General features: G+C 36.2%; 1 protein-coding gene across 5 annotated transcripts in view; it reads right to left on the bottom strand.

The window, feature by feature from the left end:
- Nucleotides 1-23,892, bottom strand: part of LOC116425946 (uncharacterized) — a 262,805-nt gene that overhangs the window by 204,610 nt on the left and 34,303 nt on the right. For 4 of the 5 annotated variants that reach the window (XM_076374563.1, XM_076374567.1, XM_076374565.1 and 1 more), the window contains one exon: nt 5,271-5,308. The gene's annotated coding sequence lies outside the window, so the exon portion shown is untranslated. Of the gene's footprint in view, nt 1-5,270; nt 5,309-6,189; nt 6,205-23,892 lie in introns of those variants that run through there. The other variant, XM_076374572.1, reaches the window with a different exon arrangement.

The following is a 23,892-nucleotide window of genomic DNA, read 5'->3' as shown; positions in this document are numbered from 1 at the left end:
TTTAACACCTTCTGAAGTATTCGAATCTTGAATTCTACAGGGAGTTCCAGAAAAGATTGAGAGAAAGTTTAATGTCTCATTAATATGGGACCGAAGTAATTTGTTCTTATGGATAATTTAATAATTGCCTATAAAACCTAATACTTTCCATGGTATTTGAATTCTGAGTTATACAGAGAGATTCAAAATAGGTTATGACGTGTCGTGGGATAGTATATAATGAATACGACTTCCAAAAATCAGTAGTTTCTTAATATGTACACCAATAAATATCAATAGATTCGAGTGTTATAGTTTTCAAGGTAATAGAATTTCAAATTTATATAGGGCGTTTCAGGAAACCTTGAGAGAAAGTGTAATGTCTGATTAATACGGGGCCCAAGTCATTTGAACATTTGTTTCTACGAATGCATTAATAATCGTCCATGGAATCTGCTACTTTCTAAAGTAATTCAACCTTAAATCATACAGGTTAAAACTAACATTTTCTAAAACAATTTAACCCTGACCTATACAGGGAGTTTCAAAAAAAACCTGTCGGAAATTTCGAAGTCTAATAAACACAAATCCAAAGCATATTTTCAAGGATACCTTGATAACCAACCACGAATCGTACTATTCTCTAAAACAACTAAATCTTCCAATATACAAGTGTTCCCAAAAAGGACTACATCGAACATTATCGTCCACCAAGTGCACATTAAATAATACCAATTTCCAAATGTGTAACCAACAGGTATTAAACACAACTCGTAGATTAAAATCGACAGATCTAATCGTGCTAATCAATTCCATAAAAAATTCTAAGCACGTAGCATTTCCTATCAGGAAATCATTCTACGTCTGAGTAATGCCTAATATATCTTTCATATTCACTGTTGCTTCTCATTGCCAACTGTGACTATAGCGCTCATTGGAAAAATCTCGGTGACCAGTGGAGGAATTCGTTCTTTCTCCTCCTCGTCTTCCTTTCTTGGTCCCGGGGAGCGTTATCAGGATCCGTGACGCAGCTCGGATGGTCTTTGCAAGTGAAATGTTCCCTCGCGAAGGCCTCAAGGCCGACGAGATACTGCCTCCTCTCACTTTCGTGCCACTCGCTTTCCTGCGTGTTTCCACTGGACCACCTTTCTCCCTCCATCCTCCTCCCTCGCTTCTTCTTTTTCTTTGCTATCATCGCCATCTCCTTCTTCCTTCAGATCCTGCTACCCGAAATCGGAGACATTGGCTGAGGTCGAAGGTCCTCGGGTTTCTTTTACCTTTTTCCTCGTGCTTTTCCTCTGTTTCTTTTCGCTTTGCGAGATTTTTTAGAGGGTTCCGAGAACTCCAGGATCTTCGCTAAGGTCTTCGGATGAGGCTTCTTGGTATTGGGTTAGTATGTTTCCTGAGATATTCATCTTTCTATTACACTTTGCTTTCTCTTTGAGAGTGAATTTTTTAGAGTAATTTCCTTGAAAAGATTCAGTGTTTGTCAGAGGTTTCGCACAATTTTTTTGAGCAGTTTGAATTCTACCGGGTGTTTCAAGAAGATATACAGTGAATTTTGGTGTTTGGAAAACGGTATGATGATTATTCTTTGATGGAAAGAATTGGATGATAATTCTTGGATTCTAATATAATATTGTACAGTGAAACTTTTCGATTATACAGGACGTTTTAAAAAAGATAAAATATCACGTGATATCCAATTAGTGTAGGTTCAAACGTAATTTGTTTCCAAAGATATTTCGCTAATCATTCATTAGCCTTAATACAACAGTCTCAAACTTAATTCAACCTTAAATTCTGCAGAGTGTTTCAACTAAATTTCACACGAATGTTAGAACTGAATAATTCAAATAAATCATTAATAATGGAACAAAATGTTCTACAAGTAGTTCACCTTCACGTTTCTACTCGTCTGTTTTCTAATTTCAAGTTCTGCCAATAGCCTGCCATATCTTCGTTTACTTTATTTTCGCAATTCCAACTACTTTCACCTGAGTATTCAACAATACAAATGAATTTTTCCACGACGGACATCTCTCTTTTATCCTCAGAGGTTTCAGCTAATGCGAGGTTAATATTGTTTGCATTGCTCGCCCAACGACAGCCAGATGGAGAAACGGAAACGATGGATCTCACCGTTGACCGGTGATCCTTGAGCGACGGCATTCCGTCGACGATTTCCCGTTTCTCTCGACCTCCGTCGCGACTGTCTCCCCTGTTCTTTGCGCCGCGAGTGGAAACCCTGCTCGAACGAACCGTGAGCTTCTACCATTATTATTATACTAAAGGTTATGCCACGATTTCCTCGCCGACTATTCGCTCCCGCGACGCCGCTGGTTTCGTAACGGCGAGCAACGAAGATCACGCGCATCCCCGTCCACGCAGGAACGCTGTTTCGCGGATCCATCGTGTATTCCATTCGCAAAAGGACATTCATTAATATTTCATGAGTTTCATCTCCGCTTTTGGCAGGAATTTTCGTGCAATTTTCGTTCTCACTCCAAAAATCTGTGTCGTTGATTTAGGTTCGTCGAGAATTTGAAAATTATTTGGGCGATTTTAAAAAGTAATGATAATTTTAAAGAGTATTAATAACTAAAGAGGATACAATTTTTCAAAGTTATGTATCACTTTCTGAAGCTACCATAAGACTTGGTTCTATCTTCGGTAGGAATTTCGGTTCAATTTTCATTCTCGTTTCAAAAATTAATATTGTCCATTTATTTTCGTTGAGAATTTGAAAATTATTTAGGCAATTTCAAAAAGTGATGATAAATAAAGAGGATGCAATTTTTCCAGGTTATGTGTCACTTTCTGAAGCTATCATGAGACTTGGTCCTAATTTATTTTGTTCGGGGATTTGCATATTATTTGTGCAATTTTAAACCATAACTAAAGAGAGTACGATTTTTTATAAAAAATACAGAAGTTTCTATCCTACAGATAAAAGGCACTTTATCTGATAAAATTTTCTTTTAAAGCACCTGGTATATCAAGATATTCGATAGAAATATTTTGTCGTAATTTTATTATAATTATCTAATATTTATTTATTAAACTGGCAATGCATTATTCTTATGTTTCTAAATACTTCGTGTTCCATTATAAACATATGTATTCTTAACTAGCTATTGCTTAAAAAAACTTTTCTCTGTAAAACTCAGTTATTCGTTTATAATAATTTGTTTACAGATCTTTTGTCTACAAAATTCAACTATTGCATTAGATTTTTATTGAAAATTTCAACGCTTGATACATTCCCTCTGCGCACAGTATTTCTTAATAAAAGTTCGTCGTCATGAAACTGAAATATTCATTATATTCTTATTGATCAAGTCGGGACACTTTATATGAATCACCCTGTACACAATGATGTTCAATATAGATTCCATTACATAAAACCAAATTATCTAACGGGACCTTATACGCATACCTTATACTTTATATTCACGACGACCAAAACTGATATTTAAGCGTTCAGGTCAGGTTTCGATCAACGACCTGAGCCTCATTAATTAATCTATTCGTTCAATCAATTACGTGACAATTACGCGACGTTATATCCATCCCTTCCGGCATACATGATACGTTCCTATATTCAATTTTTAACGTCTCAAGGATCAATGACTCAATATTGCGTCGAGTCAAATATTTTTCTATTTTCATATAATTTATGTTCATTACAATTAAATGAAATATAACACATGATATAAATATGAATATAAATGAAAATAAATTAAGTGAATTAAATAAACGGCATAGTATTATTTTGAGATTTAGTAGCAAATGGTTAGCATAATTGATTGGACATTATTCCTAGCATTCCTTTGATGAAGATTTAAGTGATTCGAGTATCTTGAACATTCAATACGAGTTTCCAACGTAACGGGCCCCGTGGTTACGGTGTTAAAAGTGCATTCGCGACCCAACGCTGACCTTTTGGTAATGTCGTCGACACCGATGCAACCGTCATCGCGATCATCGCGCTTTCTATCTGTCCACGTGGCGCCTTTCATAAACTCTGATCGTTGCTTCTCGCGATATACAGGGTGTTTACAGTGTTTCTTCCGGCAAATTGCGATAGCATAACGGTACAAGTGAAAATAAGAGGAAAATGTTCCTGTTTGCTTGGAATTAGGTAAGAGTTACGTAAGAATTAGGAAGACTTCGTATTACAATTGCGCGTTCGCATTGTTGCCGTGATTATAATTAACATAATTGTACGAGAAAATTGTCTGATCAGCTATCATTTTCATTCGTTTCAAGTGGAACTTTTTATTTATATTTTTCTACTGCCTTCACTAACGCTCTCTGAGATTCTACGAACATTATGGAGACTGTCACTTGAAATATTCACCATGTTAGAACTTGTATATCTTCATTTCTTTTAAACTACAATAATTTTACTCAATATCATGCGACTTTGAAGAATTATTATAAATAATTGAAGCCTTTCGTGGAAAAGGCGTTTGTTAGTAGTATTCTAATATTGTTTTACGTTGATTTATAAAAAACATTATCAACATAATATAAAATACTATTTTATATACACTTTACCTACGTGTAATGTATAATATTATTTACTTTTTTATGTTACACATAAATAGGATCACTTATTTTAATAATATTATCTAATATTCTTGTTTTAATAGTTTTATATTAGAATGTTGACTTGTTTACCTGATCTCCACAAATCGTTTGGGTATGTGTTACACACATAATATGTTACTACATCTTTAAAGAGAATTGAATTTAGTTACTCTACTTCTCACGCGAAGTAACGAAACATTAAAAACACTGAAACCAATCTTCCTAAAACAGCATTTTGACGTATATGCCCTTTTTCCATCAGAAGACGCAGAATTGCGCGTCTCATCGTCAGAACGAAGTTACGCAAGTGGTTTCCATGGGAATGACCATACAAGACAACAGAGGTTAGCTATGGGCAGAGATTACAGAAACTGGAGTACATCGAGGTAACTAATTTAAATAATGGTTGAGTGTCGTAGAAATGCGGAGAAAACTCATTTTTGTTACGATAGTCGACACCTAATATTATTTTTCATTATTCAACGTTTTAATAATACATCTTATATTTTAATGTTTTAAGAAAAATATTAAAATTGTTATTGAATCGAGAACAGGAAGATTGACGAAACATATAAATATAAATAAATTTAAATAACAAAAGAAATATGTTTTTGCCATTTATTTTCCACTTAATTAATTCCTTATGTATGTAAGTGTTTCAATTAGTATTTTTCTGCTTTTTATTTTACCCTTACCTTCTTAATTTCTTCAAACGGCGCCAAATTTTCAAAATCTGAAAACATTGGGAAAGTGGAGTTAATTACTTTGTAAGAGCAATGAAAACATAAAATAAATAGTATGATATAATGATATGATTAATAATATGATAAACGATATGATTAATGATATGACTAACGACACAAAATAATAAGGTAGACCGGGCGAATCAGATGGAAACTAAAATTTATGCGAGATTTATTATATCGCAAATTATATTTCTCATTTCTTATCTCCTATTCGCAAAAGAAAGTCTACAATTATTATTAATGCTTAAGTAATCATAGTTCTTTACTGTCGAAGAGATCACGATATCAGTAAAAATGAACAAATATGTAATATCTCATATAGTAATAATGATGAATAAAAAAGAGTGTAATATTTGATACAATAATATTAATCAATGGAAAAATACGTGATAATTGATACTCTGATAACAATAAACGAAGAAATGTGTAATATTTGATACGATAATACTAATAAATGAAAAAATACGTAATACTTGATACAATGATAATAATAAACGAAGAAATATGTAATATTTGATACGATAATACTAATAAATGAAAAAATACGTAATACTTGATACAATGATAATAATAAACGAAGAAATATGTAATATTTGATACGATAATACTAATAAATGAAAAAATAAGTAATACTTAATACAATGATAACAATACACGAAGAAATATGTAATATTTGATACGTAATACTTGATACAATGATAACAATAAACGAAGAAATATTTAATATCTGCTACAACAATACTAATAAATGAAAAAATACGCAATACTTGATATAATGACAACAATAAACGAAGAAGTACGTGGTACCTCATATAATAATAATAAAAAACGAAAAAATATGCAATTTTACTTCGAAAGTACAACTAACATTAATTACGCGTTGCGCGGCTCGAAAGCGGCACTCCGTCGCCGGAAGGAAGTTACGTAAAACGACGTCTGTGTCGGCGAGCTTGTCTAAAATTTTAGAAAGTCCGCGAATCGTTCGTTCCGCGAGCCGTTCGAAAAACAACATCTCCTCCCGTGGCTCCCGTTTCTAATTCCGTTCCGCGAGATGATGCTCCTTCTATCAGCGGGAACGCGGCGACGCACGGTCCGTTGTGTCGCAAACGGAAAGTCATTGCGAAACGAGGAAACGATTATAGAAATGCAACTGAGACGGACGGTATTACTTCTCATTACGTCGCTGAAAGTGTAACGCGCAGCGATGGCAGCGATCCGATTGACTATTCTTGCTCGAAAGGAGATAAGACAATTGAATTGGTGACTGGCGGAAGGCCCTTTGTGATAAATTGTTCAAAAGTTTGTACAGAAAAAGGCAGAAGGTGATGTATAGAACGTTTCTACGAAGTTTTGTTTCTTAATTGTTAATCTGGAGGTCAGAAGTTTTAAAATAGTTATATTCTAGTTATTATTAATATTAAGAAGATACTTTTGAATTACTATATTCATGTCTCAATTTGGGAGAGGTGCCATTGTTATAAATTGTTCAGAAATTTGTAAAGAAAGGGCAGAAGGTGATGTATAGAACGTTTCTACGAAGTTTTGTTTCTTAATTGTTATTCTGGAGGTCAGAAATTTTAAAATAGCTATGTTCTAGTTATTATTAATATTAAGAAGATACTTTTAAATTATTATATTCATTTCTCAATTTGGGAGAGGTGCCATTGTTATGAATTGTTCAAAAGTTTCTACAGAAAAGAGCATGATTATCAATATTAATGATTTTCTTCTAAATTATTGAATTATTCTTTTTATTTCTCAGTTTGTAAGAAGATCCTTTATTAAAAATCTAGCCAAAGTAATTTTTCATTATTCCATAACAATGTTCCGTCATTTCTTGAGAAATAAAAGGGAAGAAACAATTGTTTAGACGTGAACAACACGATTCCAATGGAATCAATTGAATAGAGATTCAGTTTGCTAGTTCTGCGAATAAAATGAATAATTGATTACTAACAAAGTTATCAAACTGAAACTTCGTTCGATTGATTAACTTTGTTCTTTATTAACTTTGTCCCATCACTAATGCGATTCGGTGTAGTTTAGTGTTACCAAGGAATAACACGGGCACCGAAAGAACACGCCCCTGGGAACTCGTGAGTATCACTCATAATTATACTTCATTTGTTCGGGCTCACGTAAATACTCGCTTCTACGTGGCCGACTTTACTCATCTTCCTGGTGAGAATTCACTAAAGGAAAAGTACCAGAAAAGTACTGAAGAATAATAAGTATTTAGTGTTTAAATACTTGAGTATCTTACCAAATAATTATGTGTTTTTGAACCGAATACTTTCAATTACTTAGAGTATTTAAATACTTGAGTTCTTTAATTTCCAATTGTGTATTTTTGAACCGAATACTTTCAATTACTTAGAGTATTTAAATTCTCGAGTTCCTTAATTACTGAATAATTATGCATTTTTTAACCAAATACGTTCAATTATTTAGAGTACATTATAGAGAAACTGAATTTCAAGTACTAAAGTATTCAAGTGTTCGGTATTTGAATACTTAATAAAAATTATGACATAATTGTGATGATTACAATTTATATTGCACATTTTATCACGTAATATAAAATTAATTAAGAAATTCTTTTCCAATTAACAGACACTACAGTTACTAAATCATTCCTTTTTCATATATACAACCTATTAGTACTCATTTTCTAGATACTCTACGTAATTTCCTTTTGTTTTCTTGACCAAAAATCAGTGTAAAAATAAAGCATGATAGTTATAGTTTACAAGAGCTAGACAAAGACAACTCGGGATTGTGTTTCTTATTATTATAAATAAATGGATTTATACCACTTAAAAAAAACGGCTCACTTGTCTATCAGTCCGTTTTGAACTAGCAAACAATGCATATCATAACTTAACAAAAAACGACCATACCAACCAAAAACCAGTGAAAAAGTAAATCATTATAGTTATGATACACAAGAAACAACTAAACTTATATCATTTCCACAAAGAAACACGGCGCAAATAATGATTTTCAATTCGTCACTTCTTACTCGTCGAACTTTCAGCCTGTCTCTAAGTACTCTACCCAAGAATTCACCACGAACCATCCACGAAAGGACGGCGTGTCGATTACGCGTCGAATAAAACGCGATAACGCCGATCGAAACTAAAACCGAGCATCGTCTCGGGGAGCAAGGGGGAGGAGGACGAGGAAAGGACTTTCTCCCGTGCAGGAATCCTTGTTGTTCGCTTTCCCTGATATCATGTGTCCGTCCGAGCACCGACTGGCCAAGGATCTCCCGTAAGGACACGTCCGCAGAAGAAAACAAAAAAGAAAAAAGAAACAAAAGAGACGGAAAAAGAAAGGGAAGTGAAACAAGAGAATCGGAGAATCTCTTTTCGATTTCGTTTTCAGTCGGATGTCCTAAGACCGACGATTTTTCTACGTCCACCGTGGGACGTGTATCGCGGTGCTCGATCGCTCGATCATTACGACGTGTGCTCGCGTGTCCAATGTTAAGGTCGTTCCATCCTCGGCAACACAGTAGACACCGATGTGGGTCAAGTTGATGTCCGGTTCTGCGAAACCTGCCCGGAATGTAATCTGTCGAGAGTGAATTCCGTCTCCCATCGATCCAAAAAATCGATCTAGAGATGTGCTAGGATTGTCGATTGGTGAACTTGTTGGGAGTGAGTGGGTTTACGTTTGAATTTGTCTTTGGAATCGAATGGTTTTCTGTGGAAATGCTCGGCGTCTGAGAGGTGGGATGTAGGGGACATTCTTTGGAACTAATTGATTGGGCGATGTACTTGGGTTAAGGGATGCTTTGTTTGAAGGTTTTGTGTATTGTTTATTATATTATATTACATTATATTATATTATATTATATATTATTCTATATTATACAATAATATTAATTTAGATTATTAATAATATTTGTATTATTATATAATATAAGCTTAATATTATAAACAAGACCTTATAATTTCGCTACATGAAATCAAGTGGTGCTTGGGAGTCAGCTCTCAACTGCAAAGGGTTAACCTTAAGTACTAGAACTAAATGGATAGTCCAAAATGACTGATTTTTTACTTATTATAAATCAGTCGAAATCTCAATAGTTGCATTATTGACACTACTTATAAATGATGTAATTAGAAATCAAACAGAAATTAAAGAACGAAACTATGTGATTTCGATATTTCGCGTTTTAACGCATTCTACCGAATTTAATGTTGAATATGGAACTCCAGAATGTTGCTGCATGAAACCAATAATTACGTAAACAAATTAGTAAATGAGGAAGTATACGAACGAGTCATAAAGTTGGTAGCAAATGGGGAAAAAAACTCAATTCGTGGTAGAATAGCTTCCACCTTTCAAACTAGTTTCACGGTTACTTAATGATAACAATTAATTTGCATAACATACCCGCTAACAACAACCACGATAATATTAAAATATAAGTGAATTAAATAGCTCCAAGTAAAACTGAAAAATAATCAAAATAAAATAACTTGGATTGTTAAACGTTGCGAAACAGTCTCAATGAAAGTTAAATTGCAAAACAAATGTACTGATAGAGAAACATTAATAATTTCAAGTATTCCTATCTTACAATTTACAATCTCACTTTAAAATTCACTTTTTCTCAAATATTCGCATTTCTATTTCTTAATTCGCGGAAATCACCAGGTTGGAAAATACATTTTGCAATTTACAATCTCACTAAAAAATTTATATTCTTTTGAAATATTTACCTATGCCAAAAACGAATATAATTTCTGAACATTTGCTAGTGCCAGAAGTAGTGTACTTCCATGGAATATAACTCTATCAAATTCGTCAAATTTGCCTGTTTTTTATTTTGCAAAAATGGATCACCTTGAAAAGTAAATAGCTAAGATCAGGACGGAAAATAAATATGTAACGACCGGGGAGAATCGACGGGGTGTATCGATCATCGAAAAACGCGCTGGACGACTGAAATCGGGCTGGGTCGGGAATGCAGAGTATCGAAGTGAAATCTCCGGGTTGCAAAACATCCTCCCGTCGTGAGGTCGGACACGACCAGCCCGTTCAATGTTAAGGACAAACGAGAACCGGAATCTAAGACACGCGTAAAAACCGGCGCCACTTTCGTTTACCGAAGACAATGGAAGCCGACGCCATGTTCGGACGTCGGGATCACGCGTAAGTATCTTAATTCGCAAGTAATTGTCAATTAACCGAGTTCGGTATGTTGTATCTAGTACTGTGAACATGATTGGAGAATTACAAAAATCTATACTGTACAACAACGATGACAACAGTAACAAGAAACAAGAATAATGACGAATACAACAATGAACAACGATAGTGGCATCAACAGCAGCAATAATGATAGTAATAATAACAACAACAAGAAACAAAAGAATAGTAGCAACAACATCAGCATTGTAATGGCAATATCAATGACACCGACATCAACAACAATGACGAATACAACAATAAACATAGACAATAACATGAATAGTAACAATGGTAATAGTAGTAATAGCAGAAATAATAACAACAGTACCCTTTAGACCTACACAAAAGTGAAAATGAATAACAACGGAAAGATACAGGAACAACGGATACAACACAATAATAACCGAGAACATAAAATGAAAATCCAACAAATACATAAAATATTACTATTATTAACAGGTTTGCCTAATCACAAATGGAATAAGCAAAAGGCAAGGATCGGTGGCTTACAGCGAACAGGAATCGCCGTGATCGAAGAGAATCGTAAAATCCGTCGTGAAACGGGCCCCGGGTACCGTTAAAAGAGGACCGCGGCCACGAGGAATGCATCGACGATAATAGTTTTCGATTTCGTTGGATACGGCCCGATGACGAAAGCGTCGGCGTCTCGAGGCGCCTCGAGGAATTTCATGGAAAGTGAGCCTCCACCTCCCCCGCCCCGCCCCCTCACGCGTATTGGCCCCTCCCACCTGTCTCTGCCACCGGTCAACCGGTCCCGAACCCCTTTTTTCTCTCCTTTCTTTTCTTTTCTTTTCAGATTCCTTTTTTTCGCAGGTTTTCTTTTTTTTCGTCAAGCTCGCGGGTCCCGTGACGATGTCACGGAGATATTGTGGATCGACGATTCGATTTCGGGGGGACTGGGACACACGGGCGGCGACGTGTGATCGGTTGACCCTGAATGCGCAGGGCGTGGCTGTGGTGAACTCATGTGGACTGATTCGGTGGTTTGGCATATGTGTATCGATGTGTGTCGAAGAATAAGAACGGAGAAATTGGGTTGATACGATTTTGTGGCATTCGTTCATTTAATGTGTCGTGAGTTGATAACATTTAATGAAATATCAATTTAGCAAATGAAATTTGAATTCGAATTGGAAAGTGTAGTTTAAAATAGTTCATAATGTCGAAGAAAGTATTATATTGTGGATAAAAATAGAAAGAACTTTTCGGAGACCAGTTATGTAAAATTGTTCGTTGGCGCCAATGAGAGCTGATGGGAGGAGCCAAGAAGAATTAGTGGGAGGAGTTAAGAATAAGAAGGTACAGTACAAGAAATCGTTGACGTAAAGTAATTAGAATTGTTTAGAGGAACGAATCAGAATTGTTGAAACAAATCATTTAGGATTTCTCAGGACCGTCAATGAGAATTAGTGGGAGGAGCTAAACAGAATTGAAGGTGCTTACGACAGCAAGAAGAAGCTAACAAGAACTAATGAACCAAGTTCAAAATAAGCTAACAAAAATTATGTTACAGAACCGTAGAAATTTTACAGGAGGAGTCAATAACAATTGGTGGAAAGGGCCAAACAGAATCAATAATAGAAACCAATAAAAATGAATAACAAACTAATAACAATTAGTTAAAATTCATCATAAAAAACACACTTAAAACCACTTCTCAATAGAAACAGAAAAATATCTACTACAATCACATATCGGTAACAGTCTTTTAAGAATATTGGGCGTTACCAGACCAAACCCCGCCTACTCGCGCATGCGCTCTACACACCTCAGCCCCCTTCAATACAAATACAATACCCACTGCCACTTTATCCAGTAAACTCAGATAACAAATGAACAAACTACGCAAAAAGACTAATAAAATTTAAAATATGAAACCATCGAAGTATTTCATACGCATCCAACGATCGATCCTCGATCGTGTACCGAAGAAAACCGTACCGACCGTCGATTCCCATTCACGCCACGTTTCCGCAACGCTCTGTACAGTCAGGAAACGTGAAAGGTGGAAGAGCGGCTACTTAAAATCACAGGAACGTAGCCCGGGGGTACCGTGGAAACGCGATCGAACGGATTGATGAGGATCAAAAGATCTCCCATTCGGCACGCCGCGATCCGAATAGAAAGCGAGCGCCGCCGCGGTGTGTAACAACGTTCCGGCGCGAGTGTCGCGAGATTACAAGAGCAATTATGGGAAAAATGCGAGCGACTCGCTGGAGGAGACGACGCTCGCGGTGTCCTCCTCTGTTTTCTATCACTTTTCAACTCACTTTCTCTGGACGCTCCCATGCGACGTGATCGAGATCTTTTATACGCTGCGCGAATGATCGACAGCGCCGAGAAAGAAATATTCAAAATCCTGCGTATTAACTTGTGAAGGACGAATGTCATTTTGGCGACATCAAGACTTCATATTTCGAATACAAAGTTGTGAGCAGGCAATTGATTTATTCGAATAACGAAAAATCAGTGATTAGTGAATGCCTTTTCTCCGGCATTTAAGAATTTGATGTACAATTTAATTTCCCTTGGGAAACGTTTTCAATACTTCGAACAATCTTCGTCTGCATAGGGTTAACTCTTCGAAAATCGATTTTCGATCGTTGACCGGTTAGCTGTGTTGCCCTCTTTTAACCTTTTACACTCGAATAGCTTTGTAGTAGAATACTTAACACAGTATCTGATGAAATTTGGACATGTTTTGAAAGTAACTTAATGAGATGTCACGCATAAATTGAGGAACAAAGCTGTTTTTGTATGCCACTTATAGATGCATTATACGAAACTTAATATTAATCCTTTGCACTCGAGAATGTTTTTTTTTAACAAATATTCGTTATTTTTTATGAAATGGCAATGATATTTTTTGCAACAAACATAAAGAAATATTTTACATAGATTAAGGGGTGGAACTATTGCATTTCAATGTTCCATGCATTGATACAATATATAAAATTTAGTATTGAATTTTACGTTTTATAATTCTTTTGACTCGAATCAAATGGCGACTTATAGGTACTTATCGAGTGCAAAGAATTAAAAGTGTGTGCCTATATTGTGTAATGTGTCATAATGATTTCATGTATTTTCTCTTTGTTCAATTTATATTTTCTCTTCATTTATACGTATTTTGGTTTTCACGGAAAATTTCAATTTTAATAGCAATTGGTAACTACTTTTTATGCATGACGAGTATATTCATTAATATACTCGTATATAACGTAAAAAATTGCCATTTCTTCGTGACGAGTATACTCGTCATACACAGTTAACTCAATAATCTTGACATTCAATATTATACTTTGTCTAATGATTGTGAATTTTACATATTTATGATAACTAATTAAGCACATGGAATTAAAAGTAGAGAAATATTTCTAAGAATTCAAGAATACTGTTACTTCATTTTCAACTTATTCAAATTTCTAACAAAAGGTCACAATTCCTATTCCACCCTTCTTTCTTCAAATTAGTTCGAGGAATTTTAATTTTGATTGCATGAACAGAGTTTGATCCAGTTTGATCCAGCTTACTGAACAATTTTTAAGTGCAAAGAGTTAACCCTTCCGAGGATTCCTCCAACTTCTAAAACCTCTCTCCATAAAAACTGAATTCTACATCGAAGTCTTGAATACCAAACAGAAGAAACCCATACATCCATCTTACATTATTTCACTAATTAAAGTATCGATATAGCCTCTCTGATAATAAACAAATAAAAATACTTAATCCCCATAAAAACTGTAACAATAGATTATTTTCAGTTCCTTCAAACACTCGTTACAGTATTTAAATAAATCTATTTTCAAAATTATTACGAATATTCAATTGCTTCTGAGATACACTAACTAATAATAAGATTCTAACTAGAAAATACAATAGTCCTAAAGTTAACGCTTTGACCTATAACACCGTGTCAGACGGATGATGAAAATTATTAACCAAATTCGACAAATCTAAATGTTATTTATTTATTTTTCGTATAAATGAAATATTACTAGTCTATCATCAATCTTTAACCTTTAACACTAAACCTACCGAGCAGTTAAATTGATTTTTTGAAATTCCTCTATAACAACTTGAAGAGTATATCTATCGAGACTTTGATTGATTTACAATTCATTTTGTGTATTGCTAAATCGAATTCTTCAATACTTCCTCAGAAAACTATCTGCCATCTTTCTAATCATTAACAAAAGAAGAAACCAGGAATGAATCATTTTGACCCGTCTAGTAAGTTTAGTAAGTTAAGTTTTTCTTCTTCTACTAAATTACTAACAATAAAGTAGCTTTATCAAGTACAATTGTGAAAGAAATTATAGAACAAGGAGTTAAAAAAGAATAGCTCATACATTGCATACTATTACACGTTTGTTTAAACATTTTCCCCAAATAAGATAACCCAAGTGCAACGGCGTTCCCAAGTTGCCAAACTTTTCACACGCCCTGTAACGAAGGAAAATTCGAGTCCAGCCTCGATCTTAGTTACATATGCTATCTAGAACGTGAACAGGGAGAAAGTAAAACTGTGAAGAATGCATACAGTCGGTAAACAGAGTCCTGGGTCATCGAAGCCGCGGGCTTTTAACGTTAAATTGTAATCCGTGCACGGAATTTCGATCCGAAAGCGTGTCGGGGGATCGAGAATCCGTGATATTTTTCAGAAGTTCTCTCCCCCTTGGCCCGGTCGTCTCTTTCTTCTCTCGAAAGTGTATCGAGAAATCGCGTGAACCGTAAAGGTCGATTGAAATGCTGCTCGAGTCCCGCGAAAGTGCAGTCAAGGTTCCCTCATCCCGAGCACGCGTCGTGTTTCTCGCTCGAGTCGCATTGGTTCGATACAAATCCCGGCTGCCACCGAAATTTCTGTCTGATACTTCGATTGTTCGATGAATGAAGCATGTTTGATGGTATTTATGGTATTGTTTTATTCATTAACACTACCGGATGAGTCAGAATGATCTATTCCTGGTTTCTTCTTTTGCAATGACTGAAAAGGTACCGATGCTTCTTCAAGAAATCGTTAAAGAAGCAGATTTAGTAATACTTACAGTGACATAAGACAATTGAAATCGCAAGAAATTCACAGTTATATGTTTTATAAAGACATTTAGAGAAGTTTAAGGAAGTTTAAGTAAGGAATAATATTAATTGCGCTATGAAGTGTTATTGGCTTTTCACTGTGAAACTTGCATCGAGAATAGTTAATTCAACTGTAGCTTTTTACACTTTGGAATTTCGATTCTTTTAAATGCTTCTTCCTTCATTGTAGATGTTACAATTATCTATTGGCAGTTGAAACCTTTTAATTTATAGAAAAATGTATCTGTATCTATATTAATCTAATGTATGTATCTATATTAATCTAACTCAGAAACAATAATAATTGAACAATGAAAACGTTATTCATTTCTAACAGCCAAATTCTGAAAACTACAAGAAATGATATCTAAATATTAATACTATTTACATTTCACAGCTATCCTCAACTTTGAAAAGAAGAAGAGATCATAATTAAATAATAAAAATACTATTTGTTCCCAACACCTACCTTAAATTCTAAAAAGTAGAAAAGATCATAATTAAATAATAAAAATACTATTTGTTCCCAACGCTTCCCTCAAATCCCAAAAGCCACGAGAAATGATATCTCACTATTAAAGGTACCATTTACTAATCCCAGCTCCCTTGAATTTCAAAAAGAAGAAAAGATCATAATTAAATAATAAAAATACTATTTGTTCCCAACACCTCCCCCAAATCCCAAAAGCCACAAAAAATGATATCTAAGTATTAAAAACACCATTTACTTATCCCACCACCTTCAATTCCGAAAAGAATAGAACACGAGGAACAAACAAGAAAAGAGTAACATCAGCAGCTGCGATTGGCATGAGAATCAATATTGCGCAGAGACGTCGTTCCTGAAGGACCAACGACGATTTTTACATTTTTGGGATCACGTGGAGGATGCTACCGATCCTTTGTCCCCTCGAGCGAGGGCACCAGAGGATGAGGAACGCAGCCCACACGCCAGAAGCTGTTTTCAAGATGCGTCACACAGCGCATTCCGACCTCGCAACGCGTTTTGCAAGCATTTTGCGTATGGAGCACAGCATAAAAAGGTATCCAGGATTGCGAGACGATTTCGCGATCATTGTTGTTTCACTGGAAAACGTTGAAGAAACGTTTCAGAAACGCCGAGATGCTCGGTTCTTTCGGTCAGCCGTTTCGTAAATCAATTTTCTGCATGAATAAATTTCCCTCGAGCGAAATAGATACACGAATGCGTTCATCGGTTTCGTGTATTGCGAGAAACGGTGGTGAGTTGCGTGGAAAATATTGCGTGGGTCGCCGGTGACCCGGGCGCCGGTGGAGGCTGAATAATTTAAACTTTCAATTTACCGAGTTGTCTCCAATGGAACCTGCCTCTTTCTATTATTTAGTTGAAACCTTATAGATGCAAGTATCAATTATAAAATGAAATATTATAGATTCTAAAATACGTAGAAAAATAGAACAGACATGAAGCTAATTGTAACTACTTCAATTATGAATTAATAAATATAGAATATTATAGAATAGAGTCGTAAGTTTTATGTAGTTCTGTGTTCTACGTAAATTACATGGAAATTGTTTTAGATGAATGTGAATCAGTGTTTCGTAAGATTCGCGATACGAAAGAGAAACGTGTAAAATTTCCGAGAAACTGTAAGGCTTCCAAAGTCTAATATTAAATTGAACTATAATGATTTATAAGTCTCATGTAACGAGGAAGAAACTCATATAGTTGAACGTAGGTTGCTGCAGAAGTTTCGGGAATCCGTCATTCCTAGCACTGCCATTCGGTTGCCCGTTGTGTCCGTAAAGCTTTGCATTTTTAAGCCTAGAGATTGCTGGGAAATGTGTTAGCACATTGCGTACCGGGAAATATTCAGAAAATTGAACTGTGGGGATGATGATCTCACTGAAAATTATCAACTTATATCACTATACATACAAGAACTCAGATATCGTATTGTTATGTAATGTATTTTAAATAGATAATCAATTCGAATCCAATTTAAAATTTTTTTTAATGCCGCGGTAATTAGTAAAGTTGCATAACCAAGTGTCTTTATATAAAAACGATATTTCTCGTTATTAGTATACAATGTGTTACTTTCGAAGGAGAACGTTGCGAAAAACAATGGACTCATTAGTCCAAACTTATTTGTGACTTGTTCTTATACTTTCCCGAAACTTTTGCGGCAACCCACGTATAAAGAGATTCGCGAAGCTTAAAGGAAGTTCGAGAGGAACTTATAAAGCATAGCAGAACTATAAAAAAGAAACAGATGCATAAAGATGCACGGCATTAACCTGGTAGCCCGAGGATTCTCTTCTTTACTGGATGGTAGATTTACTTTATTCATTATAAACCCGTACTTACAAAGTTCGATGAAAGTAACCTTTGCAGTCGAGGATTTTCTGCAGTATTATAATGGAAACATTCTCCATTAGAAAGGTAAATTGTATATCAAGCTCATGACACTTGAAGTATCGGATGGTTCAAAACAACCCATTCTGTATTTTTGTTTTGCAATTACTAAACAGATGCAGATGTTTGTTCGACAAATTATACAATAAATTGATTTATTATTCTGCAAATTTAAAATATAAATCGATCGAAACCTCAGTAAATGTACTTTTCAGCGAAAGTAATTCATTTGAACAGTAATATTAAATTTACAACAGTGCATCTATCGAAACTTTGATTTATAATTCAATTTACGTATTGCTAAATCAATTTCCTCAATAATTTTTCAAAGAAACATCTGTCACCGTTTTAATAATTGATTCACTCAGAAGCCAATGTGATTAAGTCTAGAAAACAAAAATCGAGAAAATTAGTATTTTTCAATACATTATTGAAAAATTTTTGATCTGTCAACACATCGCGTGTAACACTGGTAACGAGAAATCTCGTTTTTATACAAAAACTCTTAGTAAAATATCTTTGCCAATTACCACAGCATTTATAGAAATATAAAATTTGATTAGAACTAATTGTCCATTTAAAATATATTACATAATAATATGATACCTGAGTTTTTTTATAGATAGTGATATAAGTGGATCTCATTGAAAATCCGCGCAATTCAATTTTTTGATAATTAGCCGGTACGCAATGTTAATTTGATCAGAACAGTATATAAAGTTTTCCTCCAAAGTGTACGCTCTATAGAATATTAATTATTCCATTAAAATTGACAAAAATCAGAAACTATCAAAAAATGGACGCATTGACCGAGCGACTCAACTGCAAAATGAAGAAACCGTCTGGTAGTTTTAGTGTTAACACATTGCGCGCCGGCTCCGGGATAATGCGGGATTTTTAGTATATCGTTTAATCGCTAATCCTTCGTTAATGCAACATTTTAGATATGTATAACACAGATCCAAAGTAAAATTACAAAATCGAATTCCCTATTCTCTTTCGTACGTTAGAAATTTCGGTTTGTTTGATGTTTAAAAATTGTATCGATATAGTCACTGACGCTCGTGTTTTTAGTAACTGAAATTTAGCCGGCGTACGATGTGTTAAGAGAAAATGCTGAATCTCGATAAGACGCTGGAAAAATGTAAGGAACGGCTCGACCTAAAGAGGCCGGCCTCGTCTAGCCATAATTCGCCGTGGTGCACGTTGCACCTGCGTTCACGGGCGCGCCACAGTCAATGGCCGGCCGTATTTAGCATTCGATTTGTACGCAGAAGGTCCGCGTCGCAGCGGATATAGTTAAGCGCCGGGCTGAATGGTAATCGACTACCTCTTTAAACGACGATCTTCGATCTGGTGCAGATAATGGCAGATAAGGATCCACTGGCGATGCGCCCGGAATACAAACCTGGAAGTTCCAACTGTTCTGTGCAGAGATTAGAGAAAGAACGGCGAAGACAAAGACTGGCGTCACCGTCACTGACAAGAGTCTGTCATTATAGCGGAACCTCGATATACTAGACTGTTGTAGGAAAGAGTTCGAAAGTGCTTCTAGTTACTCACTGCGCGGTTAGAAGTAGACCGTTGATATTGATAGGAAATTTTGTGGAATTTAGGGGAAACTCGAAAGTCAAATTGCAAGAAGATTTGTAAGCTAGTAGTAGATGCTGTAAACATTGTTATAGTTTTTGATTCTTGAAATTTCTTAGATTTAGCGACTGTGTGAGTTTCAATCTAGTAATAAGTAGAATATTAAGTAGTTTTTGGAATTTGTAATGCTTTGAATTTGTAAGGTGATTATAGGTTATAAATGAATGGAGATCCTCAATCTACTACGTGTATTGAATTTATTGAATATATTAAATTTACTAAATTTACTAAGTATACTCTACTAAAGCCACCGAGCCTACTAAATCTACTAAATCTACTAAGTTTACTAAATCTACATAATCTACATAATCTACATAATCTACTAAATCTACTAAATCTACTAAGTTTACTAAATCTACATAATCTACATAATCTACTAAATCTACTAAATCTGTTAAATCTACTAACTCTAGTAAATCTACCAAGTTCACTAAATCTAATAAATTCAGTAAATCCACTAAATGTACTAAATCTATTAAATCTATCAAATGCACTACATCCACTAAATCCACTAAATCCACTAAATCCACTAAATCCACTAAATCCACTAAATCTACTAAATTCACTAAAAAATAATACCGCCGACTCAATAAGAATCCCACAACCAAAATCTCCTGAGCCAATTACAATGTTCCTAACTCCTATCAGCAACCCAAAAGTGCAATAATCGCAACGATACGCAATCAGGCGCGCAGTGTCGCGACAAGAAAGGTTCTGTCGCGGGTATCGTCGACATTGTTCCGCGTCGGCGTCTCGCATGCCTGCTCGATAAAAGGGCGCGCTCTCCTTGCCGAGAGAAAGTTCTCTCTCGCGGATACACGCGACAGCCGCGCGTCAGTGGGTGTATATCGGCGTGCGCGCGCGACGCCTACCCGAGGACTACGTTGTTCGACACTAACAATTAGACCATATACAGGGTGTATCTAGTAACCAGTACAAACTATACCACTGTTCCTCTTGAAGCCCGGAGGAAATCGTAAACTATTGTACAAACGTTTGCACTGTTTGACAGAATCTCTCGCGCTACAATACCAGCTTTTTCACAAATGCATCGATACAGTTGCGAAGTCCAGCTGCACTTTCTTTTCAAATAAAATTCTATGTTTCTCTTTTTACATCAATGGTTTCTTTTACTTCGAATGGTCACTAGAAACGCGCTGTTAATAAATAAGATATCAGAGTAGTGATCGTAATGTGAGAAAGTATTCGAGTATCGAACTTTCCAAGTCAAATGTCTCGAAAAATATTCAATTTCCAATGATAATGTCTTGATCTTTTCTTATGGAAAATGGTGGATAGAAACTATTTATGCAAGAAAAACATAGAGTTTTATTTAAATGAAACAGTGACAGTTATCCAAAGCTTGGCCTATAAGTATATGTGGTCTAAGATTCGACAGAAGGTCCTGTCGTTCCTCTTCGTGTGTCTCTGCTCGGACCCGCCTCACTATTAGAATTCCGCGCCTCGAGTACTGCGTAGACCGCGAGGAACAAGCTTTGACTGGGCTTTGTTCAGCATACTAACGAATTGGATCGAGTTTGCTAGCGAGAACATGCTGGGAAGCCGAATTTCCGGGTGAACGTTAGCGGATTCGTTAGCTACCTTGCTAAGGCTTCATTACGAAATTACAGATTTTATATGGGGATGTAGGGTATTTGTTTAGCTTTGATCATGGAATATCTGTGTAACAATAGGTACCATGAGAATGAGAAACGAGTGTTGGAAATTTAGTTGAATTTGTGAAGGAGTAACGGACGGTTCTAGTTAGCCACCTTGCTAACGCGTCAGCCGTCAAAAGGGACGCTATAATTAAATATTTTATAGGATAAGTGTATCTATTTAAATTTAACATTGGAGAATACCTTCGATCACTGATGCCATAAATATTAAAAACGAATATACGAAATTTAATCAAATTTTCTAAGCAAATAAAGTAGGACTCTAATTAGCTACCTTGCTAAGGCTGCCAAACATCAGGATCTTCATTAAGAAATTTAACATCACACGTGAAGGATTATAACATTTATTTACATTTAATATTGGAAGCTATTTTTAATACCAAGTCACCGTTAATGTCAAAACACGAATATTTGTAATTTTAAGTCACATTTGCCTCACACCAGCTGATAACAGGTGGTTTAGAGAAGTCACGCATACGTGTTACCGGCCGTTAATGCTTTAAGAGGAATTTCGATTTAGAATAATTTGCGATCGAATGAATTGCGACGACACGAGTGGCACGATAGCCTGGTCGATCGCGGATCGTCTATCGGCTGGCCTGGCCTGGCCTGGTCCTAATGGATCGACATTCTTCTTGCGCAACGAGACGTAAAGACCTTTAACGCTGCCTACTGCCTTCTGGTTCTCTGTACTGCGCTCTGCTACGGGCGCGGATGCTTTATATGATTACGAAACTCGGGCCTTTGCCGGGCCTTGACACCTGCAACGCGCCGATATATCGATACCAGGGCAGTTGAACGGGATGTAGTGTACACCCTTATTAATGGGACACCCGGTGAAGGACTTGTAACGAGGCAAGATGAGATTTCTTTGCCTGAAACCGTTTTTTGACAGACAGTTTTTCTTGGGTCAGTTTCATGATTTCTAGGAACAACAGTTTCGCGTTACTTCTGCTTGAAATATCTGATGAACAATTAGCGAGGCAGATCAGCACTTTTGTTCTTAAAATCGTCTATTGGTTAGATATTTATTTAAAAGAGGGACAAGTGGGAGTTGTCTTTTTAAAGTCTCCATTTATATTATCATGTTTTGAGGAAGTTGATGGACAGGTAGTGAAGCAGGTCTGTACTCTTGTCCTTGAAAACGTTCTTTTATAGAATGGGTATTCTATAGTGCGATTGAAATCGTTTTCTGATGAAACGGTTCTTTTAAAATGAAGTGGACAATGATGAACTGTTTAAAATTGAGTTTGGTTTGGGGTAGTTGATGAATTAGAAGCGACGGAGTATTTAGTTTTTCTATTTGCAGAGTCGTCTTTCCCGAGCAAACACTTGCAGCCTCCGAATGTCGGATTTCAGCGGACCCGTCTCACGGATCTAACGGTGACCAGACCATCTTCTTCGATCGAAGGAGCGGCGGTCGGCGGAGCCAAGTGATTCACGCGATTCGTGAAAGTTCGGTTGCGTCGATCAAGGAACAATTCGAAACCTCCTTGGAATTCCCGGACGCGTAATTCGAGGATCCTTGAGTCAGTGAACGACCAGGATTATACGGAGAAAAACACTCTAGAAAAAGGATTCAAATTTCTCAAAGATCCGAAACCGATGACTAAGAAGTCTTACGAGTGAACGAGAAGTAACCATAGGACTTCGAAACACTTGCCGGTTTCCAACCAAGCAAGGACGCGTTCAGTTGCGTCATCCCCTAAATTTCGCGCCAAGATCCAGGCTTCAGTCTCCCGAATACTTTTACTGCCTTGACTCAGTATCTACTTGAAGAGTGTACAAACTTTGAAGTATACTTCTTTAGAATTATTGCAGTCCGAAATATTAGGACCTTTTTTCTAGATGACAGGACTCTAAAAATTCTTGAGACCACTAGGTCTATCAGACCCTTCTTTTAGGATTCATGGGATTTTAAAGCTTCATAACTTCTAGGTACCTTAACATTTTAATAATTCTGCAATTTTAGGACTCCAAGGATCCTATTAGACTCTTTGGACTTGAAGACTCCTTGATCTCTTAGGCCCCTCAAATAACTATTTTAGACTCTCAGAATTCTAAGGATTCACTCTTAGAACTCTGCCAGAACCTCCTTATCCTCTAGCACCGTTCCAAAAATTCTCTTAAATCCTGATAACTCAAGAAAAATCCTCTTACAACTCCCAGGACACAACACCAACAAGCCCTAGCTCCAAACCTCAACACGCCAAACCCCAGAGGAACTCTTCACGATCACAAGCCTGCGAAGACAAACGAAATCCCAAAGCTAAATCCTCAAGAATCCTAGCTCCACCTCGAACCCCCAAACCCCAGAGGAACTCTTCACGGTCACAAGCCTGCGAAGACAAACGAAATCCCAAAGCTAAATCCTCAAGAATCCTATCTCCACCTCAAACCCCCAAAACCCCAACACCAATCGTCCCACAAACCAGACCCAGACCTATCCGTTCACCCACGAAGACCATACGAGTCCGCTAATCCAACACAGGTTCACCGAGCGACCGAACAGTCGGTATCCCGAGACACGCGTACACCG

This window comes from Nomia melanderi, chromosome 2 (genome assembly GCF_051020985.1).
Source record: "Nomia melanderi isolate GNS246 chromosome 2, iyNomMela1, whole genome shotgun sequence".
NCBI classification, from domain to species: Eukaryota; Metazoa; Arthropoda; class Insecta; order Hymenoptera; family Halictidae; genus Nomia; species Nomia melanderi.
Note: the sequence above shows the minus strand (reverse complement) of the source record. Positions and strands in the feature narration are given on the sequence as shown.